This window comes from Siphateles boraxobius, unplaced genomic scaffold (genome assembly GCF_051911475.1).
Source record: "Siphateles boraxobius isolate OS27281-9 unplaced genomic scaffold, OSU_SipBor_1 3, whole genome shotgun sequence".
Classification (NCBI taxonomy): domain Eukaryota; kingdom Metazoa; phylum Chordata; class Actinopteri; order Cypriniformes; family Leuciscidae; genus Siphateles; species Siphateles boraxobius.
The window spans coordinates 10,211,827-10,237,502 of NW_027508919.1; the positions used below are offsets into that span (position 1 = coordinate 10,211,827).

Here is a 25,676-nt window from a genome sequence, read left to right on the forward strand (position 1 = left end):
TTAAAACCTCTTTGCTCTATAAACTTGCTATTGCAACTTGATTCTAGCTTAAAGTTTACATAATTTTGACCTCTGGGTCAAAGGTTAAGTACTCACTCTATATATCACAGTGTGTCAGAGATACGGTTGGTTCTGAAGCTAATGAACTGCCGTTGAAGAAGTTGGATGTGTTATAGCCTAGCAGCAGCAAACCATCATTTTGATTATTCTTTAAGCGCATGAATTATATCACAATATCAGCAATTTTGAGTCTGTTATGAGTCTCTAGACAGGTGGGGTTGGGAACAACTTGTGATAGCAATTCCTTCAGATTTTCTGTTGGACACATTAGACATTCTCCACATTGCAGCTGTTATCCAGAGCTGTTTTATCAAGCCTTGTGAGTCATTTGCAAAGGCACACAAGTCTCAAGTACTAATTAACATGCCTCATCCCAACCCCTGTATTTACTGACTAAACCTAGATATTCCCCACTGATATGGATTGTAAACAAACATCCATATTTTTGGCAGAGTCTGTGTAGTAATTTCAAGCTTGACATATTTGAAATTAGTTCTGCTGCCACAGATCAGTGTCTGCATTACACAGTGTCATTTCCTCTCCACTTTTATTTATGCGGTTGTCATTTATTTGCTGTAAACAAGATTGTTTTTATCCACTAAAGGAACCCAAGGAGTGACCTCTAATGTCTTTAATGTAATTCCCTTTTTAACATGTTGTGTAGTGCTATTTGTTAGTTTAGGCATTTTGAGTGCATACATAACATTGAAAATGATAATTGCTGTCCAATTAGTTTTAATCAATGCAAGAATAATTATGGTAGACTATCAGCAGTGAGAACAGTGATCATTACGCAGACAATATTGATTTTTTTTTGTCATCAAAATCAATAAACAAGGCTTTAAAGGGTAACTATCATTTTTTTTTAGCTTAACTCAACAGCTTCGGAGTCATTGGAATGGTTATATTACTTTTTTCAGGTTGAATGGTGGTCGTCTTGCTCCCCCCGGTGCCTTTGAGCGGAAAAACCACCCTTGCAACTTTGGCCCGGCAGGCCGCCGGCCTCAGCTTCAGGAAGTATTGCGTGATATTAGCTCTCGCGATGTAATGAATTGCTTTGCGACACTGCACACACTCTCTATGGAAGACACTACACTAGTGCACATTTCTGATGTAATGGCAGACTCGACGAAGGAAAAAACGAAGAAAGCGCTGTCGGAAGAATCTAGGAAAAGGAAACGAGAATCTGACCGCGTGAGGAACCGGACAAGAGTCCCACTCGGTCAGGCTTTCACTGTTAAAGTTGCATTACATTACACTCAGAAAACACAAATTAAATCATACAGTATGCCTAGGCTATAGGTTATTAACTTGTAATTTAGCTGGAATCATGTAAAAACGTTATAAACCATCAAACGCGGTTGGCTACTTTATTATTATAAAGTAATAAATTGCAGAGCCTCTCTGCATGAGTGATATTTACGACAGTAACGTTAAATACAAGTTCTCCACATCGACTCTAGGGGTCGGTGTTTGACAAATACTGAATTCCTGCTTTGTGTGCCTTTAATCTTTGTTATGTACATTTGTGCATACTAATATCCAGTAATAATACAACTAATAATATTTTATTTAAAATAATTGAACATCCATCCATCCATCCATCCATCTATCTTAATTTTAATTCTACTTACAATCAAATTTGAATTGCAATTAGGCATCCTGTTTGCTACTTTAGTCCAAATACAATTCAAATGTTGGAATTGATTTGACATTTAAAGGCATTGTAACTGGGGGAAAAAAACACATCAAGTTCATAAGAGAAGAAAGGTTTACATTAAGCTTTCTAAATTCTAAAGGCAAATATTGTCTCAGCAGTCATGATGCAATTGCATGGCAATGATGTTACACATAAAATTACACGTACAATTATATGTAACCAAGAGCAATTAGAAGTAGAGAGTTATAATAAAATGCCTGTACTATTAGCATGTTAATAGTTTGTCCTGTGATATTAGATAGTTTTCATGAGCAGGGCTGGTTTGGATGTGTGTGCACATAACACACTATTTTGGCTCCCTCTGTCACCTCACTATGTGCTTTTTTGGATGGACAGACAGAAGGGTGAGGAGGTGCAGAGTTGCACAGATGGAATGCCAGGCTTGGGTTGCAGTCCTGAAATCGGAGGGTGCGATGGGTAGAGACGGGGGTTGGAGGGGGGTCGGTGGTTTGTGACAGACTCATGACTGGTGGCTGTGGACACAGGGCCTGGACACTTTTGGCAGTGTTATCTGGATGGTCTTAAAGGCAGAAAAAACACAAATGAAAACAATAAACAATAAACCAGTCTCAGTGGAGTTGTAGCAGAAAGAGCAAATACAGAACAATTCACAGGAAAGAGGTATAAAGTGCAATAGTACCCTTTATAGCTAGAAGGGATTTTTCTTCTTGCAATTGTACTGACTAAAAGATGAAGAAAATGTGGCACCACTTTCCAATTAGGTTTGATTTGTTAACATTAGTTAAAGGGATAGTTTACCCTAAGATAATTAAAATTATTACACAATGAGATTTGGTCATTTGATATGCTAATATTTTGTCATATTTAATATAATCTTTGTATACGTGTGATGATCCATGTTTGGTTGGAAAATTGAAATTTTGAATTTGAAAACTTAAATAGGGACTCATTAACTCTCATAATATGAATTAAAGCATTTAACATTCCAAATATTATTTCTGTCTCACAGAAAGAAACAAGAGATTAGAATGACATAGAAAATCATAAGAGATTAGAATGACATGTGGACGAGTTATTGATGAATTTTCATTTTTGGTTGAACTTTCTCTTTAATACTCAAGGTATCTTGTATTACCACGTTAAACTAACAATATTTTGGGAGGATTTATATAGGTTCCCTTTCAAGGGAACTCGAGCTGCGTCAAACGCTGTGTGACTTTACTGCGTTGTGCGTCATGAAGCACTTTTGGAATCAGCCCAATGGAGAGATGGAACGTCATAGGCGGGTGACGTCATCGACCAGGAAACTATAAAGCACCCCATAAACACAAGCGCAACAGCTTTCTGTGCCTTCAGTCACGCTATATGTGAATCTGTCCCTGTGTGAATATTGTCTGTCTTTACATACTCTGCACCACACAAACAATTTTTATATATATATATATATATTAAGAGAGATATGGCGAACGAACAGCAGTTTAGGAAGTGTGTCCCTCCCTGCTCGCGTTATTTTACGACTGGGGATACACACGTTCTTTGTGTTGTTTGTTTGGGAGTGCAGCATGCCCAGTCAGCTCTCGAGGGAGCTGATTGTGAGCATTGCGAGCGTCTGCCATTAAGGACGCTCCGCTCCCGCCGGGCGCTCTTCGAGGAGAGCGGTTCGGTGCGCGCTCCCCGCGTTTCGGGTCCCGCTCTTGCCGAGGCAGAGCGACGAAGCGTGTCGTGGGGATCGCAGATGGATCTCTCAGCGGGGTTAGAGACGGTCTCTGCCTTATCTCTCCCTTCACCTGTGAGATCCAGTGCCTCATTCCTGTGTTCGAAAGCATGCGCTGCGGTTTCTTCCGCTCGGGCTGAGGCACCAGTTATAAATGAGGGAGATGTGGAGGATTCGCCACCTTACACTCCCGAAAGTGATGAGCTAGTGGAGGTATTAACAAGAGCTGTAGAAAAACTCAGCATTGTATGGCCAGTGACTAGACAGGAGTCTGTTTCTAAATAAAAAAAAAAATTAAATGAGAGATTTTTACCGTCACGAGTGCAACCTCCACGCCGGTGCTTGCCGTTTTTTCCCGATCTCCACACTGAGATGTCGAAATCGTGGAAAAAACTGGTGTCATATAGAGTGTTTAGTCCCCAGACTTCAACATATTCTAATATTGTGGGGGCAAAATCCTATGGTTATTCGGCTATGCCTCGCGTGGAAGAGACGCTTGCGAGTTTTCTCTCCCTCGAGGCTGCGTCATCTGTTAAGGCACCGGCATTACCCACCAAGCCTCTAAGAAATATTTCGGTTTTTGTGGGTAAAGCGTATTCGGCGGCGGGTCAGGCTGCGTCATGTCTGCATACTATGTCTATTATGCAGGCATACCAGGCTGACCTGCTGATGGACGTGAGTGAGAGTGAGGAGGTCAGTGCTGACGTGGTTCGCGAACTGCGTCAGGCTGCTGATTAATTTTTCGCGTCTCGTGCTCCCCCTTCTGGACAGTGGGCTCAGCCGCGGCACTCTCAGACGAAATCTCCCAGTAATAGAACTGATCTGAGGACAGTTATATTAGCTAAGAAGGCTTCGGCTAAGAAGAAGTCCTGGCGCCACGGCGCGCAGGACACTGAGGGTGGTCCCCACCGAGGCGGAAAGGTGTTCACCTCTTTCTACGGTGCCCATTCTTCCTCGGTGCCCTCAGGGGCCCGTTCTGCCAACACCGCCTTCATGCCGGGTCGCAGACGGTCCCAGCGAGCGATTTCCCGAGGGACGCTCGCTCCCTCTGAGGAGGGTTTCAGAGCGGTTAGACCAGTTGTTCCCTGCCGGTGTGCCGTTACAGGGCGCTGCGTTTGCTGCTCAAGTTACACCAGAGGCCAGTCTCGAGAGACTGGTACCCTTAGTAGAATTTCTGGCAGAGTGGAAAAGCCTTCCAAAAATATCTCATTGGGTCCTGCAGACAATAGAAAGGGATTATGCTATCCAATTCAGGTGTCTTCCACCAAGATTCAGAGGGGTTCTGCCTACAGTGGTGGGCCCCGAGCAGGCTCTGGTTATGGAACAAGAGGTGAAAGCACTCCTTCAAAAGGAGGCTATAGAACGGGTTCTTCCTCCCAGTGTGGAGTCAGGCTATTACAGCCGATATTTCATTGTTCCAAAATTGGATGGGGGGTTGCTTCCAATTTTAGACCTGCGCCTATTGAATCGCTCGGTAGGGAAGCCAAAATTCAAGATGCTCACTATCAAGCAGATCGTGTCACAAATCAGATACAAGAACTGGGTGTCACGATAGATCTAAGGGACGCGTACTTCCACATTTCCATCCTTCCACAACACAGGAAGTTCCTGAGGTTCGCCTTCGGGGGCGAGGTGTACCAGCACAGGATTCTTCCGTTTGGCCTAGCTTTATCTCCCCGCACTTTCACGAAATGCATGGACGCAGCACTAGTGCCCCTGAGGCTTCAGGGTGTTCGTGTCCTCAATTACATCAACGATTGGTTGGTTTTAGCTCAGACAGAGCAGATGGCGGTTCGACATTGAGATGTCGTTCTCGTTCATATCAGGAAGTTGGGGTTGAGGCTGAACGCAAAGAAAAGTGTATTATCTCCTCAGAAGACCACTTTTCTGGGTGTCGTTTGGGTTTCGGTTTCGATGCAGGCACAACTCGCTCCGACCCGCATCGTTTCGATTCTCTCAGCTGTGAAACAAGTAAAGCTAGGCCAGCTACTTACTGTAAAACAGTTTTAGAAACTGTCGGGTCTGATGGCAGCAGCGTCCGACGTTATACCTTGCGGCCTGTTGTACATGAGATCGCTACAGTGGTGGCTCAGGACCAAGGGATTCTCCCGGAGGGGAAATCCGCTACGCACGGTCAAAGTCACGCGGCGCTGCCCTCGTGCTCTGGTCATGTGGAAAGAAACTTGGTTCCTATTCAAAGGGCCTGTGTTGGGGGCTCTTTGTCGTCGCGTAACGCTAACGACGGATGCTTCCCTCACAGGGTGGGGGGCGGTCACGAGTGGTCGTCCAGCCCAAGGGCTGTCGCAGGACCATCATCTATCACGGCTTATAAATTGTCTAGAGATGTTGGCGGTGTTCCAGGCTCTGAAACACTTCCTAGCAGACCTGAGAGGTCATCATGTGTTAGTTCAGTCAGACAACACGTCGGTGGTCTCTTATATAAATCATCAGGGGGGCCTGCGGTTTCGCCGGCTTTACAAGTTGGCCCGTCAGATCCTCCTGTGGTCTCAAGGGAGGTTACTATTTCTGAGAGCAATGTATCTTCCTGGGTATTTGAATGTGGTAGCAGGGGCCGAGGCCGGGGGATTGGACACTCCATCCCGAGGTGGTGGAGCCCCTTTGGTTGAGTTTCGGTTTCGCCGAGGTGGACCTATTCGCTTCCAAGGAGACCACGCATTGTCATCTGTGGTTTTCCATCAGCCATCCAGCCCCTCTGGGGTTTGACGCTTTGGTGCAGCCGTGGCCGAGGTCACGTCTGTTCGCCTTTCCCCCGATTGCTCTGCTACCTGGAGTTCTGGAGAGGGTTCGCCGGGACGGGGTCAGCCTACTATAACTAGCCCCGTTCTGGCCGGCCCGAGTATGGTTTGCGGACCTCATTTCTTTCCTGGACGGCTCTCCCTTGGAGCTTCCGGTCAGGAGGGATCTACTCTCTCAGGCGGGCAGCATGATATTTCACCCCCGCCCAGTATTGTGGGCTTGGCCTCTGAGGGGGCCCAAATCATGAACTCTGGTCTCTCAACCGAGGTTGTTGAGACAATTCTTCACTCCAGAGCTCCATCCACGAGGAAGCTTTATGCCTTGAAGTGGAAACTCTTCACTTCTTGGTGTGGAGAGCACCTGCAGGACCCAGTTAACTGCCCAGTGGGTGCAGTGCTTGAATTCCTGCAGGAGTGCTTCTCCACAGGGCTATCCCCCTCCACACTAAAGGTGTATGTGGCGGCACTGGCTGCTTACCACGTCCCTTTCAGTGGAGTTTCTCTTGGGAGACACCAGCTTATAACTCGTTTCCTTCGTGGCACACTGAGGCTGAGGCCAGCAGTTCGTACGAGGGTGCCGGCCTGGGATTTGGCCATCGTATTAGAAGGTCTTTCCCTAGCTCCTCTTGAACCTATCGAAGATGTTCGTGAGAAGTTTCTCACGTTTAAGACTATCTTTCTTCTTGCTATCTCCTCACTAAAGAGAATCGGAGATTTGCAGGCTCTGTCGGTTTCACCCTCATGCCTTGAATTTTCGCCTGGCATGGTTAAGGCTTTTCTGCATCCTAGACCAGGTTACGTTCCCAAGGTCCCTACTAATGCTGCCCTTTTAGGGCGTTAGACGCCTATGTCCACAGAACTGCCCTGTGGAGGAAGTCAGAACAACTATTTGTGTGCTTTGGGCCACCCAAGAAGCGGTGTCCCACGTCTAAACAGAGAATGAGCAAGTGGGTGGTCGAGGCTATCTCACTTGCCTATGAGTCGGCTGGTCAGCCTTCACCTTTGGCTGTATGAGCCCACTCTACCAGGAGTATGGCGGCTTCTAAAGCCTTACTGTCAGGAGTTTCCCTCAGTGACGTTTTTGATGCGGCTGGATGGTCTTCACCGCATACTTTCATTAAGTTCTACGACCTAGACTTAAGTTCTACCCCTGGGGCACAGGTGCTCTCGTCCTCTGTGCGCTAGTTCTCACATGGCGGTCACTTGGTCCTATGGCGACCTGGGTATTAGCGTTCCCACAGCGTTTGACGCAACTCGAGTTCCCTTGAAAGGGAACGTCTCGGTTACGTATGTAACCCTAGTTCCCTGATAGGGAACGAGACGCTGCGTCATTCCGCCATACTCCCGGCATTCCCGCTAGCGCTTCCTTCAGGCCTATCAGAAGCTGTTGCACTTGTGTTTATGGGGTGCTTTATAGTTTCCTGGTCGATGACGTCACCCGCCTATGATGTTCCATCTCTCCATTGGGCTGATTCCATACATGCTTCATGACGCACAACGCAGGGGCGTTACCACAGCGTTTGACGCAGCGTCTCGTTCCCTATCAGGGAACTAGGGTTACATACGTAACCGAGACGTTATATAGGTTAAAAAATTGCCAGTCACCGCCAGTGTTTTTGATCTTTTTCACAAATTAAAAAAAAATGTTCATGCAGAATATTTTGTTGTATAAATATCTGAACATGCAATATATAAAAGGAAAGAACAAAGCCCCTGCTTTTAAACAAACAACAAAAACGATTTATTCTGGCTTGATGCATTCTTTTTTTTAATCAACACTTGAATATGGGTAAGTTTAATTAAAAAAAAGCAACATTTTGAGAAAAAGATGAGAAAATCACGTTTTTGTCAAACACTAAATCCAGATTGGGATTCAGTACAATAATCAGAACATAGATGGAGTAGACCAAGTCCATCAACACCCCCAAAGCTTTACAGTCCTAGAGCTTGTCCTGGGTCGACATTTCATTCAGTAACATAAGCATTTTTGATTTATATGCCGTTTAATGTTGGTGATCACGTTATTGTATATAGGCATGATTACATATGATATCGCTTGTTTCTGCACATTCTTCGCATGTGTTTTGATCAGGAGATTCAGTACTCTTTCAGAAGATGTCATAGCGCCCCCTACCGTATAAAAGTGAAAACACGGAAAGCAAGACAATTCCGTCAATGGTGGGCAAAGAGTTATTGATAGTTTATAAGTGTACTTTCTTGTTTTTACTGTTAATTCACCGTTATCATGTTGACAGATGAGGTATTTAAAATTGAGGTAATTAAAAATATACAATGTTTTATTGACAACGTTTGTGAGTAACACGTTCAAATGATCTATCCAATCAACATGAGAGGAGGCCTATATTTATAGATAGCCGACTCGCCTATGTTCCTTTACAGTTTTCTGCATCCCTCCGCCTCTCCGTTGACTCACTCTCGGCTGGTTACTATCCCGGCCAGGGATACAGGGGGAATACTCTGGGTTCGGGCCAAATTCTGAACTTGGATCTGATTATTTCTGTGAACTTGTGAAACGTCTCGGTTACGTATGTAACCCTCGTTCCCTGAGTAGGGAACGGAGACGTTACGTCGGATGACGACGAATGGGGTTTCGCTTAGAAAGCCTATCAACTTCGAGTATTACAAACGAGCCAATGGCAAAGAAATGCCATGGGTTTGCGGAATTTGCATGGCGTAACTCCGCCCCACCTCGTGGGTATAAAAGGAGGAAGCCGGCAGCAAGCAGATATGTTTCTTCGCTGAGGAGCCAAGACTGAGCTCAGGCGATCCCCGCGGTACAGCGGAAAGTGGCAGGCAGACGTAACGTCTCCGTTCCCTACTCAGGGAACGAGGGTTACATACGTAACCGAGACGTTCCCTTTCGTTGTCACTCGACGATGACGACGAATGGGGCTACCAGTCTAATCACGCCACCTTCTCACCTGTCTTCCTTCAGGTGAGACACCTGAGCGGGTTCAGTACTAGCTGGTTGAAGCGAGTACATGAGAGGACACTGGCTCCACTCGGAGATTGTAGAATCTGGCGAATGTGTTAGGTGTCGCCCAGCCTGCAGCTCTGCAGATGTCTGTTAGCGAGGCGCCATGCGCTAGAGCCCAAGAGGATGCCACACTCCGGGTGGAGTGGGCAGTCACACCAAGGGGGCACGGTCAACCTTGCTGTTGGTAAGCCAAAGCAATGGCGTCCACTATCCAGTGAGACAACCTTTGCTTGGAGAGAGCCTTTCCCTTCAGCTTCCCACCATAACAGACAAAGAGCTGGTCTGAGGTCCTGAAACACTGTGTCCTGTCGACATAGGCGCGGAGAGCGCGTACAGGACAGAGCAGTGCCAAGGCTGGGTCTGCCTCCTCCGGGGGCAGCGCTTGCAGGTTCACCACTTGGTCCCGGAAGGGAGTGGTAGGAACCTTGGGCACATATCCAGGCCGGGGTCTCAGGATCACGTGAGAGTAAGCCGGCCCGAATTCCAGGCACGCTTCGTCAACGGAGAATGCGTGCAGGTCCCCTACCCTCTTGATGGAGGCCAGAGCAACCAGGAGCGCTGTCTTCATAGACAGGAATTTAAGCTCGACTGATTGCAGTGGCTCAAATGGAGCACTCTTCAGGGCAGTTAGAACCACTGAGAGGTCCCAAGAGGGAACGAGAGGAGGGTGAGGCGGATTTAGTCTCCTTGCTCTCAGGAACCTGATGACCAGGTCGTGCTTCCCCACCGACTTACCTTCGATGAGGTCATGGTGTGCAGCAATAGCGGCAACATAGACCTTCAGGGTGGAGGGAGACAGCCTTCGCTCCAGCCCCTGTTGAAGGAAGGAAAGCACAACGCTGATCGAGCATCTCCGGGGGTCAGAGAACCAGCTGACGAAGAGGTTCCACTTCAACGCATAGACGTGTCTCGTGGACGACGCCCTAGCGGAAGTGATGGTAGCCACCACCGCTGGTGGTAGGGTACTCAAACCTGCCTCGTCCCGTCGAGGAGCCACACGTGGAAGTTCCAGAGATCAGGACGAGGGTGCCATAGGGTGCCCCGTCCCTGAGAAAAAAGGTTCTTCCTCAGAGGGATCGGCCAGGGAGGTGCTGTCGCGAGGAGTACTAGTTCGGGGAACCAGGTCCGGTTGGGCCAGTAAGGGGCAACCAGGATGACCTGCTCCTCGTCCTCCCTGGGAGGACGAGGAGCTCTAAAACTAATTTAGAGGTCTTTAGAATCGCGTGGAAAGACAGTATGTCACTTTATAAAAAGGCACTTAAAACGGCCAGGGCTGAGCATCTCAGCAAATTAATAGAAAACAACCGAAATAATCCAAGGTTTTTATTTAATACCGTGGCTAGACTAACAAATAAACAGACGTCGTCTGAACAAAATACCTCGTTACAGTTTAGTAGTAATGATTTCATGAACTTCTTCACCGAGAAAATTGAAAGCATCAGAATCAAAATCGTAAACGTTCGATCTTTGCTCGCGCCTTATAATTCGGCCGCAATTATCACCCCGCAAGAACAATTACAATGCTTTACAACCATAGAACAAAAAGAGTTAAATAAACTTATCACTTCATCTAAAACAACAACATGTTTATTAGATCCTATACCAACTGAACTACTGAAAGAAGTGTTACCTGTAGTGGAAGAGCCTCTTCTCAATATTATTAACTCATCTTTATCTTTAGGTCATGTTCCAAGAACGTTCAAGCTGGCAGTTATAAAACCTCTTATTAAGAAACCACAATTAGATCCAAATAACCTAGCAAATTACAGACCCATTTCGAATCTTCCATTTATGTCAAAAATATTAGAAAAAGTTGTGTCCGCTCAACTCGGCTCTTTCTTGCAAGAAAACGACATCTATGAAAAGTTTCAGTCTGGATTCAGGCCACATCATAGCACTGAAACTGCGCTTGTTAGAATCACAAATGATTTACTTTTAGCTTCGGACCAAGGCTGTATCTCAGTACTAGTTTTACTTGATCTTAGTGCTGCGTTCGATACTATAGATCACACAATACTCTTAGATCGACTACAAAATTACACTGGTGTTCAAGGACAAGCATTAAGCTGGTTCAGGTCATACTTATCTGACCGCTACCATTTCGTCTACTTAAATGGAGAAAAATCGATTATAACTTCGGCAAACTATGGAGTGCCGCAGGGATCTGTGTTAGGCCCTTTATTATTCTCAATATATATGCTGCCACTTGGTAATATTCTAAGGAAACATGGAATTAGTTTCCATTGTTATGCTGATGACACTCAAATATATATTTCCTCACGGCCAGATGAATACGCTAAATTATCCAAATTGACAGACTGTGTTAAAGATATAAAAGATTGGATGACGCATAATTTTCTTTTATTAAATCCAGACAAGACAGAGGTAATACTTATCGGTTCTAAAAACCGTCCACAAAACCTTTCACAGCACGACTTTAACATAGTAGGATGCCCTGTTACTCTATCCGCTACAGTAAAAGACCTGGGTGTTACATTAGACTGCAACCTGTCTTTTGAAAAGCATATTTCATATGTTACAAAAACAGCCTTTTTCCACCTTAGAAACATTGCTAAGCTACGTAATATGTGTCACGGGGTGAAAAATCACAAGACAAGGGGAGCTCATGCAAAGTGCCCAAGAGTGGATTTATTTACAACATGAAGAAAAAAACAAAGAAAAACCCGGTGAAGTGTGTTGCCTCTTCCTCGTAGTGCAGCGAGTCTGAGCTGTGCTTCTTGGAGTCTGAGCTGTGCTTCTTGGAGGCTGAGCGGTCAACTGCTGCTTTCTGGAGAAAGATAGAGTACAGGCATTAACGTTCTGTCTCGTGCAGAGATCTCTCTCCCTTTGACAAAGTCCATGTGGCTTATATAGCTGTTTGCTTGATGGGGCACAGCTGGGGCCGATCAGCCTGTGACGAGGGCATGCAGGTGTTCCTCGTCTGTTTCCAGGGCGACGCTGACGAACCCTCTGGGTGCTCGTCACACTCCCCCCCCCAAGCGTCGTCTTAGTCCTGTGGATGATTTGAGACAGTAGGGGAGAAATAGGGGGTGGGTGGGGAGTTACCCCTGACAGACCTGCAAAAGCTGCCCAAATCCGAGAAAGGCCGTCAGCATTGGCGTTTGCAGCTCCCGCCCGATGGCGCACAACAAAGTGGAAGTCTTGGAGTGCGAGGAACCATCGGGTTACCCTGGCATTGGTGTCCTTGGCTCGGACCATCCACTGAAGGGGAGCGTGATCCGTGACCAGTGTGAACTTTCGGCCGAGGAGGTAATACCGCAGCTCCAAGACAGCCCACTTGACAGCCAGGGCCTCCTTCTCCACCGTGGCGTAGTTTTTCTCGGCTGGGGTCAGCTTTCTGCTGATATACAAAACAGGGTGTTCCTCACCTTCCTTGATCTGTGACAGGACGGCTCCCAATCCCGTATCGGATGCATCTGTCTGTAACAGGAAGGGGCAGCTAAAGTCCGGTGCTCGGAGTACCGGTTCCGAGGTGAGGGCCGTCTTAATGTTTCGGAACGCTTCCTCCTTTTCTGCCGTCCAGTGAACCTTCTCCGGCTGTCCCTTTCTAGTCAGATCTGTCAGAGGGGCGGCTAAGGAGGAGAAGTTAGGGATGAAGCAGCGATAATACCCCGCCAACCCCAAGAACGCTCGTACCTGGGTCTTTGTTTCGGGTCTTGGGGCTGAGTGGATTGCCTCTACCTTTTTCTCTTGCGGTCGGATGAGACCCCTACCGACCTGGAAACCCAGGTACTTTGCGTCGAAAAGCGCGAGGTGGCATTTTCGTGGGTTAGCGGTGAGCCCAGCCTTCCGGAGCTCTGACAGCACCCTCCGCAGACGGTCCAGGTGGTCTTCCCAGGTCTCGGAGTGCACCACGACGTCATCGATGTAGGCGGCGGCGTAGGCCTGGTGGGGTCGTAGTAAAATGTCCATCATTCTCTGGAACGTGGCCGGTGCCCCGTGAAGACCAAAGGGTAGGGTCCGGTACTGCCAGTGGCCGCTAGGGGTGGAAAAAGCAGTTTTAGGCTTTGCGTTTTCAGAGAGCGGTACCTGCCAGTAGCCCTTGGTAAGATCCAGTGTTGAGATGTACCGGGCCCTTCCCAACCGGTCCAGTAGCTCATCGACCCTAGGCATGGGGTAACCATCGAATTCAGAAACCTCGTTGAGGCGACGGAAGTCATTGCAAAAGCGGAGGCTGCCGTCAGGCTTCGGGACCATCACGATCGGGCTGGACCATGGGCTGCGTGAAGGTTCTATCACCTCTAACTTCAGCATTTGTTGTACTTCCTCCTCAATAGCCTGCCGACGGGCCTCAGGGACACGGTAGGGCCGCTGCCTGACGATGACTCCCGGAGGTGTGCGGATGTCGTGCTGCAGGACGGTGGTCTGCCCGGGAAGAGAAGAGAATACGTCAGAGAACTGATCAATTAGGTGTTGCAGCTCCCCCTTCTGGGCCGCCGAAAGATGGGGGTTGACGTCTACCACCACGGGGTCAGAGGTGGCGAGGGCGGCGAGCTGGTCTCTAGTCCCAACCCATTTTTTTAGGAGGTTGATGTGGTACAGCTGCTCGGCTCGTCTCCTTCCCGGCTGCCGCACACGGTAGGTAACCGGTCCAATTCTTTCTACCACCGTGTAGGGGCCCTGCCATGTGGCCAGGAATTTGCAGGCAGCGTTGGGGACTAGAACCATCACCTGATCTCCGGGCTGGAACTCTCGTGGTTGGGCGGCCCGGTTGTAGTGGCGCTGTTGGGCCTGCTGCGCTTTCACCATATGCTCCCTTACCAGTGGCATGACTCGATCGATTTTCTCCCTCATCTGTTTCACATGGTCCACCACAGAGCGATGGGCTGCAGGCTGTTGCTCCCAGGCTTCTTTTGCTACGTCCAGGAGGCCGCGGGGTTGTCGACCGAAAAGGAGCTCAAACGGGGTGAAGCCCGTTGAGGCCTGGGGAACTTCACGGATTCCGAAAAGGACATAGGGTATCATGAGGTCCCAGTCGCGTTTGTCCTCCGCGACCACCCGTCTCAGCATCTGCTTTAGGGTCTGGTTAAACCGTTCCACCAAGCCATCAGTCTGGGGATGGTAGACGGTCGTCCTCAACTGTTTCACCCGCAGCAGGCTGCAAAGGCTAGCCATTAGCCGGGACATAAAGGGGGTACCCTGGTCAGTCAGGATCTCTGCTGGGATGCCGACTCGGCTGGAGAGCAGGAAGAGCTCCTGAGCGATGGCTTTGGCAGTGGCCTTTCTGAGGGGGACTGCTTCTGGATACCGGGTGGCGTAGTCGACGATCACCAGGATGTGTTCATGTCCCCGGGCAGACTTAGGCAGTGGCCCCACAATGTCCACCCCGATGCGCTCGAAGGGCACCTCGATTATGGGCAGAGGAATCAACGGAGTGGGAGGTGGAGTCCTGGGTGACGTCACCTGACAGGTCGGGCAAGCCTGGCAGAAGCGCTTTACTTCGGCCTCCAAGCCTGGCCAGTGGAAGCGGTCGCGGATCCGCTGAACGGTGTTAGCGGCCCCCAGATGTCCCGCCATGGGGTGTGAATGTGCGAGTTCTAGCACGGTCTCCGTCCTTGTGCGTGGCACGACTAACAACGCTTTCTCTTCTCCCCTTCGTTGAGCGACACAATAGAGCAGGCCATTCTGGACAATGAAGTGTGGGAAAGGATGGGGGCCAGGCTGAGCTTCTTTGCCCTCGATGACACGGACTTGGGTCCAACAGTGTTTCAGCCTGTCATCCCCCCGTTGTTCCTTGGCAAATGAGCCCCCTCGCGTCACCTGTTGGAACACATCATAAAAAGGGTTAGGATTTTGAGAGGGGGACTCACCGTCTCTTCCGCTGTCCGAGGCCAGGAGGACGGGGCGCTGACGAGGTCCCCGAGTCAGCCTCGGTCTTTGGCGGCTTCTTCTACGGCTGGCAGGCAGCGTCGAGGCAGCCAACAGGCGGTCAAACCCGGGCCAGTCTCTCCCAAGCAGAACGGGAACCGGCAGATCCTTCATCACTCCTACCTCCACCGGCCAGGTCCCCGAGCCAGCTGAGATGGTCACTCTGCGAGCTGGTACTTGTCGGGTATCCCCGTGGACACAGGTTATAGGGAGGAAGGCGGAAGACTCCGATCGGGGGGACAGAATGTTTGAGTGGACCAAGCTTACCGCACTGCCGGAATCCAGGATGGCCCGAACCGGCTTACCGTTGATCCTGACGTCGGCTTCCGGGGCTCCAATTGGTAGATTGTTATGAACAATGCAGCCAGCGAGCCAAGTTCGGGCCGGAGGCGTAGAGGCCGCCGTTGGCATGGGCTCGTCCCGTGGTGAGGGAACCGCTGGCCTGTCTACTTGTCCCTGAGTGCTCTTTAGCGTGCGTTGCTCGAGGGTCAGCCTTCGAGGAAAGGGCGGCGCTCGCTCCCCAGCCTCTCGCTGTAGGGCAGCATCTGCCAGTTCGATGGCTTCGACAAGTTCCAGGGTGGTGGTTGGGTTTCTCATCCCGACCGCCTGTCGGTGTGAACGGGGAAGAGCACGAAGCAGACGGTCGATGACAACGCGTTCCGCCACTTGACTGGCCGTTGGATCCCCCTCCAGCAGCCAGTGCTGCGCGAACCGCGTGAGTTCAGCGGCCTGGGGACGGGCCGGTCGACGGGGCTTATACTCCCAATCATAGAAGTATTGAGCAGCGCATACTGGAGACAAACCCAGGCGGGCCAGAATTTCCCGCTTTACTTCGTCGTAGCGCTGGGCGGTGGCGGCGGGGAGAGAAAAGTATGTGCGCTGCGCTTCACCAGTTAGGAGAGGGGCCAATACCTGTGCCCAATCCTCGCGCTGCCAACCTTCAGTGGTGGCTGTGACCTCAAACATCTGTAGGTACGCTTCAATGTCATCGTGGGGGGTCATCTTTGGTAACAACTTGGCGGCTTGAGTTCGGGGGTCCGGCAGTGGGACGCGTTGAGCGGCATGCATTGCTGCGAATTCCCTCTCGCTCTCTTCCTGGCGGGTGGCGAGATGCTCAACTATTCGTTGCTGGCGGATGCTAACCTCGGTGAGTCGGTTGAGAAGTTCCTCCATGTTGGGGTTGGATCACTCGCCTATGGCAGAACCGGGAGGACAAAAAAAAAAAAAAAACAAAAAAAAAAAAAAAAAAAACAATGAGACGTGCAGGAGCTCGTTTGTCTGTGATTTTTTTTTTTTTTTTTTTCTTCACTCTCCTGCCTGCATTCTCCACCAAATGTCACGGGGTGAAGAATCACAAGACAAGGGGAGCTCATGCAAAGTGCCCAAGAGTGGATTTATTTACAACATGAAGAAAAAAACAAAGAAAAACCCGGTGAAGTGTGTTGCCTCTTCCTCGTAGTGCAGCGAGTCTGAGCTGTGCTTCTTGGAGTCTGAGCTGTGCTTCTTGGAGGCTGAGCGGTCAACTGCTGCTTTCTGGAGAAAGATAGAGTACAGGCATTAACGTTCTGTCTCGTGCAGAGATCTCTCTCCCTTTGACAAAGTCCATGTGGCTTATATAGCTGTTTGCTTGATGGGGCACAGCTGGGGCCGATCAGCCTGTGACGAGGGCATGCAGGTGTTCCTCGTCTGTTTCCAGGGCGACGCTGACGAACCCTCTGGGTGCTCGTCACATATGCTATCAGTCTCTGATGCAGAAAAGTTAGTTCATGCATTCATGACCTCGAGACTAGATTACTGTAATGCTTTATTAGCTGGTTGTCCTGCATCTTCAATAAACAAGCTACAGTTAGTCCAAAATGCAGCCGCTAGAGTTCTTACTAGATTAAGAAAATATGATCATATAACACCGATTTTATCATCACTTCATTGGTTACCTATAAAGTTCCGTATTAATTACAAGGTATTGCTTTTGACTTATAAAGCTCTAAATGGTTTAGCTCCAGTCTATTTAACGGATCTTCTATCGCCTTACAATCCATCGCGCTCTTTAAGATCACTAGATTCGAGGTTTCTGGTCATTCCTAGGATATCCAGATCCACCAAAGGAGGCAGAGCATTTTCACATTTAGCTCCGAAGCTCTGGAATAGCCTTCCTGATATTGTTCGTTGCTCAGACTCGCTCTCCCAGTTTAAAACTAGACTGAAGACGCATCTATTTAGCCAGGCATTCATATAAATTTTTTATCTTACAGTTACTGTAAATTCGGCCTCTAGTTCATAAACGCCAGAGGAGAACTGGCCCCCGACTGAGCCTGGGTTCTCCCAAGTTTTTTTTCTCCATTGGGTCACCTGATGGGGTGTTAGGACACCATTAGGTCACTGGATGGAGTTTTTCGGTTCCTTGCCACTGTTGCCTTTGGCTTGCTCAGTTGGGGATATTCAAATTAATTAACCAATCATACCATTGATCAGCTCTACCAAACTTGGATGTCTTTTTTCCAGTAATAAACAAACATTAAGTTGTTTTGATTGATACTGTGAAGCAGCTTTGATACAATCTGTATTGTGAAAAGCGCTATATAAATATATTTGACTTGACTTGACTTGACCTTGCGCAAGGTCTGCGCAAGAAGGCTCACTGGGGGAAACGCATACTTGCGGCCCTGCGGCCAGCTGTGCGCCAGAGCATCCGTGCCGAGCGTGCCCTCGGTCAGGGAATAAAACTGGGCGCAATGGGTCGAGTCGTGGGAGGCAAACAGATCTATCTGTGCGTCCCCGAACTGGTCCCAAATCAGCTGGACCGACTGGGGATGGAGTCGCCATTCTCCAGGGAGTGGCTGAAGCCGTGAGAGCTGGTCGGCTGCACAGTTCAGCGCTCCGGGAATGAAAATGGCTCGAAGCGACCTCAGATGCTTCTGACTCCATAGGAGGAGGTGGCGGGCGAGTTGTGACATACGGCGAGAGCGTAGACCACCTTGATGGTTGAAGTACGCTACAGTGGCGGTATTGTCTGAACGGACTAGTACGTGTTGACCCCTGAGCAACGCCCGGAAGCGGTGCAGGGCAAGGCGTACTGCCAACAACTCGAGGCAATTGACATGCCAAAGCCGCTGGGGTCCTGTCCAGGAGCCCGCAGCATGTCCATTGCACATGTCGCCCCAGCCCGTGGTGGAGGCATCTGTTGAGATAACAACATTCCGGGAAGCTCGTACCAGGGGGACACCCGCCCTGAGAAAACTGAGGTTCGACCACGGGGTGAAGAACTGACGAAAGGTCGGAGTAACTGGTACTCGGAGCATGCCGTGTTGCCATGCCCACCTCGGGACTCGGTCGCGAAGCCAAAGCTGAAGCGGTCTCATATGAAGCAATCCGAGCGGGACAGACGGGGAAGCTCTAGCCAGGCTCCCTGGAACTGAACCAGCGGGATCATGCGAACCACAGGCGTCCCCCCGGAGGGGCAGCGAAGCGGAGTAACTGGCCCAGACGTGGACGGCATAGCGGCCCGGTGTGGGGGCAAAGTTAGCAACCACGCCCTGGCAGAGGGGGCCGGGGGAGGACCAGGCTGGTCGTCCCGCGGGGGCCTGCTCTGCCAGGGGTCTGGCGACAGAGGGGGACAGGGGCGAAGCGGTCCGTGGACGGCACGCCGTGTCAACCGCCTCTGGGACAGAGGGGGGCGAGGAGAGCACGGCTTGTGGGCGGCGCTCTGTGTCGCCTGAGAACTCTGTGAGCTCAGGGAAGAGGGGATTGTTTCTGTTTTTAACCACATTAGGGTGCAGCCCACCCGTGGGTGAGCAACGGGGAGTGGAGAACAAAAGATTCTCCCCCGGCCCTCCACCGGGGGAAGGAGTGGTCCTGCTACCACCTCCTGAAAACAATCATTATCCCTGAGCAGCCCGTCTCAGGAGCGCCGCTTGGCCCAGCGTTTAGCGGGGGGCGGGGCAGGAGAGGGCTGTGGCGCATTCTTGCGGCTTCCTCCGCGACCGGCCCTGGGTGGAGGCTGCTGCGTGGTCCGGGCGGGAGCTGCAGGAGGGCGCCCTCGGCGGGAAACAGGTCGAGGCGTCTGCCGGGCCAGCTGGAGGCAGCAGCGGGCCGGCGGGGCAGAATGTGTTTGATGGCCTCGGTCTGCTTCTGGGCGGTTGAAAACTGTTGGGCAAAATCTTCAACCGCCGAAGAGGCCGGCCTTGGAAAAGGGGGCGTTAAGCAGACGGGTCCGATCCGCGTCCCGCATGTCGGCCAGGTTCAGCCACAGATGTCTCTCCTGGACAGCAGCTGTGGACATCACCAAACCCAGGGGGCGCGCGGTAACCTTCGTCGCCCGGGGCGCGCAGCTCATCAAAGAGCCCTGGGTCTGTCCTACCCTCGTGCATGTCTCTGAGCATCTGGGCCTGGTAGACCTGCAGAGTGGCCATAGCATGCAGTGAAGCAGCCGCCTGTCCCGCCGCTCTGTAAGACTTCGCCACCAGGGTCGACGAAAATCAACAGGCTTTGGATGGGTGCTTAGGCTCGCCCCGAGAAGAAGCACTCTGAGGACATAGTTGCATGGCAACAGAGCGTTCAACCGGGGGAAGCCCAGTGTACCCAAGGGCAGCTGCCTCATCGAGGGGAGGAAAGGCGGATGAGACCAATGAGCGGTCCCGAGAAGAAAGGGGGGTCTTCCAGGACTTCGAGATCTCATCATGCACATCCGGGAAGACAGGTATTGGGGTTTGCCGAGGACGAGGGTCGCAGCCTTACCCTAAAAACCAATCGTCCAGCCGCGAGCGCTCAGGACAGGGTGGAGGCCTCCACTCAAGTCCGATGCTCGCGGCTGCCCGGGAAAGCATGGCCGTCATCTCCGGATCAGACTCAAGCACAGCCGTATGCACACCGGAAGGTGGCAGTGGGGTCGTGGACACATAGTCAGCGCCTTGTTCCAGACCGTAACCCTCAGGTCACCCTGGCCACCAGCCGCAGAGCGGGGGGTGGATGAGGGGACTCTCACTCTTGCGAGTTCACGGAGTCTCGACCTTAATGACGCGATGGTCATGTTCCCACAGAGAGAACATGAGTCATCCACGAGCGCTGCTCTAGCATGATCAATGCCCAAACATACTATGCAACGCTCGTGCCCATCAGAGTCCGATACCAATCTGCCGCAACCAGAAGTACACGGGCGAGACATCTTTAAAAAGACGTGCCACGTGTAAGCACTTTTTGTGAGAGAAAACTCAAGTGTTGAAGCACCCGGAGAGAAACGCACCGACTGGCAGACCACTGCAACAGATCAGCAGGAAGCACGCTCTCGCCGTAGATCGCCGTCACACCAACACTCGAGGTACTCGTTTGTAAAGCTGACAATTCAGAGATGGCTTGTGGAGAGAAGAATACACTTGGCTCCGAGGTGAAAACATATCTGCTTGCTGCCGGCTTCCTCCTTTTATACCCACGAGGTGGGGCGGAGTTACGCCATGCAAATTCCGCAGACCCATGGCATTTCTTTGCCATTGGCTCCTTTTGTAATACTCAAAGTTGATAGGCTTTCTAAGCGAAACCCCATTCGTCGTCATCCGACGTAACTCGGAGTGACAACAAAAGGGAACTGATAGTTTGATTATAAAGTATATTTGAGACTATATATCATATAGATCTGGCTATGTGAGACTATAGTTTGAATATAATCCCTTTTCTCTGCATGACACATTGACATTACTGTACAAAATGGCTCATTTAGCATTATCCTGAACATTGTATAAGAATTAGTTTCATGTGTTATAGAACGTTCTTGGGGTTGCATGTAACCATCACATCCTTTTGATTATCCTGGGAAAAACATTATTCCTTCACATAAAAATCAGTCTACAGGCTTTCATAGCCAACCTAGGAATTTGGGAATGGTTAAGGTTTTTTTTTTTTTTTCAATTTTTGTTACCAGCTGTTCAAACATTGGTAATAAAAAAGCAATTAATACATGAACATTCTTACATTTAGCCCCTGTAACCTAGATTAATAAATGCTGTAAAAGTATTGTTCATTGTTGGTTCTTGCTATCTAATGAATAAGGTAATTAGGGCTGTCACTGACGATTATGTTGGTAATCGGTCAATTATTTTGACGGTTAATCGGATATTTTTTGTGGTAATAAAAATAGACCTTAACACAGACTTACTTAGCCTTTAAAATGATTTAAAATACAGATAAAATAACAATTATGCAATAATAGTTGGTTCAAATAAAGTATCAAAATTAAGTAATCATTATGGTTTTATAGAACAACACTAAAATACATAATATACATAATATAAACAATCATCTTATGTACATTATGTAATATAACAACTGCCTGCAGAGGGCGTCAACGTCCTGGCGTTGTTACACTTTACAGCAGGTCAAATCCTTGTTTAATATTGCCCAAATTACATTTAAATCCATTTTTTTATTAATCTTTAATATTTGGCCACTTTTTTTAATGCTACAGCCAATTTAATTTGGTTTTATGTAAGAAAAACCGAAGCATTTTGTCCCACTAGTGGCGTTACATCAGCCCTCACCCTCAGCCAAGTTCCACAGATGCCCCAATCCCAGCATGCAGTTCAACACGGCGGCACACAGCATGCGTGTGATTCTGGCAGTAGAGCCTAACGTAATAATCAACAAATGCCTCAGCCAATAAGACTTGATCATTCTACAGCATTCTTTAAGAACGGTTTATTTTACCGATTGTCAATTTGTGTGTACTGTATGTAGTGTCCAGAGCGTTTACTTAAAAAGTGTTCACATTTAAAAAATGAGAGAGAGGATGACAGCTTGCTACCAAACATACTTCAGCTCTCCACAAACAACAATATTACACTTGCTAAGGCCGCTGCTGTTCCGCTCTTGACAAACAACTGATGGCAGATATGAGAGTCTTATTGATTCGGCCTCGGTTTATTTACTCTGATATGAGAGTCTTATTGATTAACCTCTAAAATGAAGCCACTAAAGGCTAGACTTTTCCTCAGCGGATTGTCCTTCAATATTTCACATAAGTGTACATTCTGATACCATTACAGATGATTGGAAATTCCTTTTGATGGCCTGATTGCAGTTTTAATATGAAAGAACGAGTTCGGGTATTATGAGTCATATACCTGTTTGCTGGGAAGGATCTGAGCAAACACGTGAGAGGTCGTGCATGTCTGTCGTGAAGCATTTCTGTTTGACAGAGGTAGCGTTATTGCCTGCCCATGCAGCCAGTCAGGGGGAGGAACGAGGGGTCGGATGTCAAGAGGAGAAGACAAGGCTCCTCAGAAGGTCTTAAACAATGACATGCTCATGCAAGCATATACGCTCGGGTGGTAAGTGAAAGACAGAAGCCTTGAGGATTGGGTTTCCAAAGGGAAATTGATTTAGGGTTTTCCCGGTACCTACACATTTGCTAATCAGCCTTGCAGGTAAACAGAGTAAGAGATTGACAGCCTTTAGCCAGAGAAATATAATCGACGTGGCTTAAAGGCTCAGGCGTCTCAGACATTACAATTTGCAGAGTGCAGTGGTGTAAATCACAATTAAATCGGCAGGTGGGCCTGCGACTCTTGACGTTAGGGACCCAGACTCTTAACACGAATATATTGATGGGATTTCGCGGACTTTGTTGTGGGGTGGCAGCCGTCTGTTTCCCCTGGTAACCGTTTGACTTACACAAGCTTCACGTTTGACTTGCAGCTTCACAATGACTACAAAGGCTGAAGGGTGGAAATGGATTGGCACCATAAATGGAGCATCAACTGAAAGTGATTAAGGATTGTGGCATTGTGTATTCAGATGTTGTAAGACGCACCTGGCCTGCTGTTGGTCCAGATGTCCATGGCAAACCTGTGAAAATTCATGCCATTGTTATATCCAACACCTGCACGGATGAGTTGCTGAGAGAGTCCTCATAACAATCTTGGCAGAGCAATTACACAATAAACCCGGTTTCCTGTTTCTCTGCTGAACAAAGAGAACAAGATTCATTGGGAAAAAGGTTTATGTTTAATATCAAATGAACAAAAGCCAATGAAGTCAGGCAAATGATACTTTTTTTTTTCTTCAATCATCTCCTAGGCAGATTTAAAATTCCATTACCCCTGCATTCTCTCCCTGGGAAAGGGATGCAGTAGTTTTGATTGAAAGTTGACCATGGGTTGAGGTGTACTAATAGGCTTTGAAGTGCTGCTATGTGCAATTATGTTCCCTACTAAATAAACAACAGGTAAGTATGCATAATTGAATCCACCAACACTTTCAACTCTCTGAATATTTTATTATGGGATCTGAACAAAGTGTTGGGGGGAAGGGGGTGAGGGCACACACAGTCAGATTTTGACTGACACATTTCCTATTCATCTATTATACAGCCTGTTCTGGTTAGCAAGGTTCCCATCTCGCTCCAGAATACCAAGTCAGATCTTCTGTCAATTATTATAATCTTCATTGGCAATCAGGGCTGATAACACTGATATGACGACCTGCTGGGGGCTCATTAAATTAAGATAAAAACAAGTTAAATCTTCATATCACATTTGAGGGGCCTGTCATCTCTGACGCCTGACAGTTACAGTTTTTATCTGTATATTAAACGCTGGTACAATCAGTTCAGGCGACCCTATGCAAGGGAATTAGAGACAACATTTTTTCGTAACCACACTTCTGAAGGGGACACCATTTAAACAATGTGAGGGCTTGTATGAAATATATATATATATATATATATATATAGCTTTATAATGCGCATTCTCATGTCTGCAAGTGCAAACAGTATTTAAATAAATAAAGAATAAAACTGTAATTTAATTAGTTTTTCATTTATTTAAACTGCAAATTTAATCAAAGTGAACTAATTACAAGACATGCTAATTAATTATTCAAATTAATCAGTCACACATACAGTATTTAATATATAATGTAGATCATTTAAGGGCACCGCGATATTGTGGTAAATCATTGAATAGACAAAAAGTGGCTTTAGAAGTCAATACATTGTTTGTTTTGAACAAAAGGCTTCACTGAACTACAGTCCACATCAAACCATTTTTTTTTTCAGTTGAGTTTGTCAGTCTGTTTGAAGCATTTACACAGGAAGTGTATTTGTCAATGCAGTTTTGGCCACTGTCACGTCCCACCTTTTTTAAGTTAAAATGTTTGATTTTACACATTATTTATATTTTTTTTTGTTAGCATAACTTTATCCAGAATTGCTTAGACAATTTACACTTAGTACAAATATATATTATTTTATTGACAGTTTGAGTAAATTGTTTATTTTCTATTTACACTTGATGTATCTATTATTTACAGTCAGTGCAAATAGGATTTACTTGTCTTATGCCTTTGTTTGAAAAAAAAATTAAATGCAATATATTGACATTGAATTCATTCATTATCAGGATGGATTTTCTTTATTGAGCATTTTACCATTTTTAATTTTTAAAAATATGTTTTTGAAATTGCTTTTTCTTTTCTTTTTTTCATAGCTGGTTTTTATTATGTAATTTCTCACCATGATGACCAATCAAAATTATAGCAATTAGTTATTAAAAAGCTATTTATTTATTTTAAGTTATGCACAAATACTCCACTGAAACAGGGGATACATACTTGTAGACAGAGAAAAAAAGTACAAATTAAAAAAAAATCTCAGATTACTCACACTGACACCTCTCTGTTTGGCATAGGGTCGCTCTCCTCCTTTTTATTCACCTCACAAACAGTGTAAAGATGGCTGTTATTTCTGTATGTGAACAGCACGCTGCTTTGATTTATCCATCTCTAGTCTCATGGATAAAGAGCTGAGGTCTGACACCTCCCCTCTGTCTGCTCTCCTCAGTAATGAGCAGTCACTCTTTGTTCAGAAAGAGCACGAGTGAGAGTGGGAGAGGGGTCAAAAAAGTGGAGGAGTGATCAGACCTGAATACAGAGAGAGAAAGGAAGAGAATCTGATGCCATACTGATGCAATGTGTATTTATGAGCAAAAGAGAAATACATTGATAAGACAGCACAGCAGAGCGTTTGAAGTTATCCCACAGCGGTTCAAGTAGGAGAGGCATGATCGGCTACTGAATGAAATAATAAAGACCAGGATCACAGTCATTTTTGCTACAGAAGTGTAATATGCCTTAGAGTTACAAGCTAACAAAAATGTGTGTCCTTTGAGCATTACATATAAAGGTATCTGTGTGAACAATCCATTGCTCTTTGTCAGTGGAATAGATGAAATTGTTAGGGAAGACAGTTGTTATTTACTTTGTCTTTACAGTGTATACGTTTCGATTTCTGTTTGTATTGGCCATTGCTGTAAGTTACTTAAAATAATATGATGGCATTATTTGAATCAATATTTTGGCTCTGACTTGAAGTTTTTTTTTTTTACTTAATAACCATTAGAAACCATTTGATCTACTATTAATTGCAAATAGCCAATCTTGTTACAATATTTTCACTAATTGTCATTCCTCAGACAAATTACACTTAGTACAAATAGCATTGACTAATTAATTTTTAAAGTTTATCGCAAAGGGTGACATTATTTTAACTTTTTCTTTTCTTTTCAGTTTGGTTGTCTTGCAGAGCACAGTAAC

The 25,676-nt window shown here is 47.5% G+C and overlaps 1 long non-coding RNA gene across 1 annotated transcript; it reads right to left on the reverse strand.

Moving 5' to 3' along the window:
- Positions 1–1,612: 1,612 nt before the first annotated feature.
- LOC143757101 (uncharacterized) lies at positions 1,613–24,947 on the reverse strand. Its single transcript, XR_013210395.1, has 3 exons — positions 24,748–24,947; positions 22,897–23,048; positions 1,613–2,300 (listed from the first exon to the last, which is right to left on the reverse strand). It is a non-coding gene; the product is annotated as an uncharacterized LOC143757101 (long non-coding RNA).
- Between the last annotated feature and the right edge of the window lie 729 nt (positions 24,948–25,676).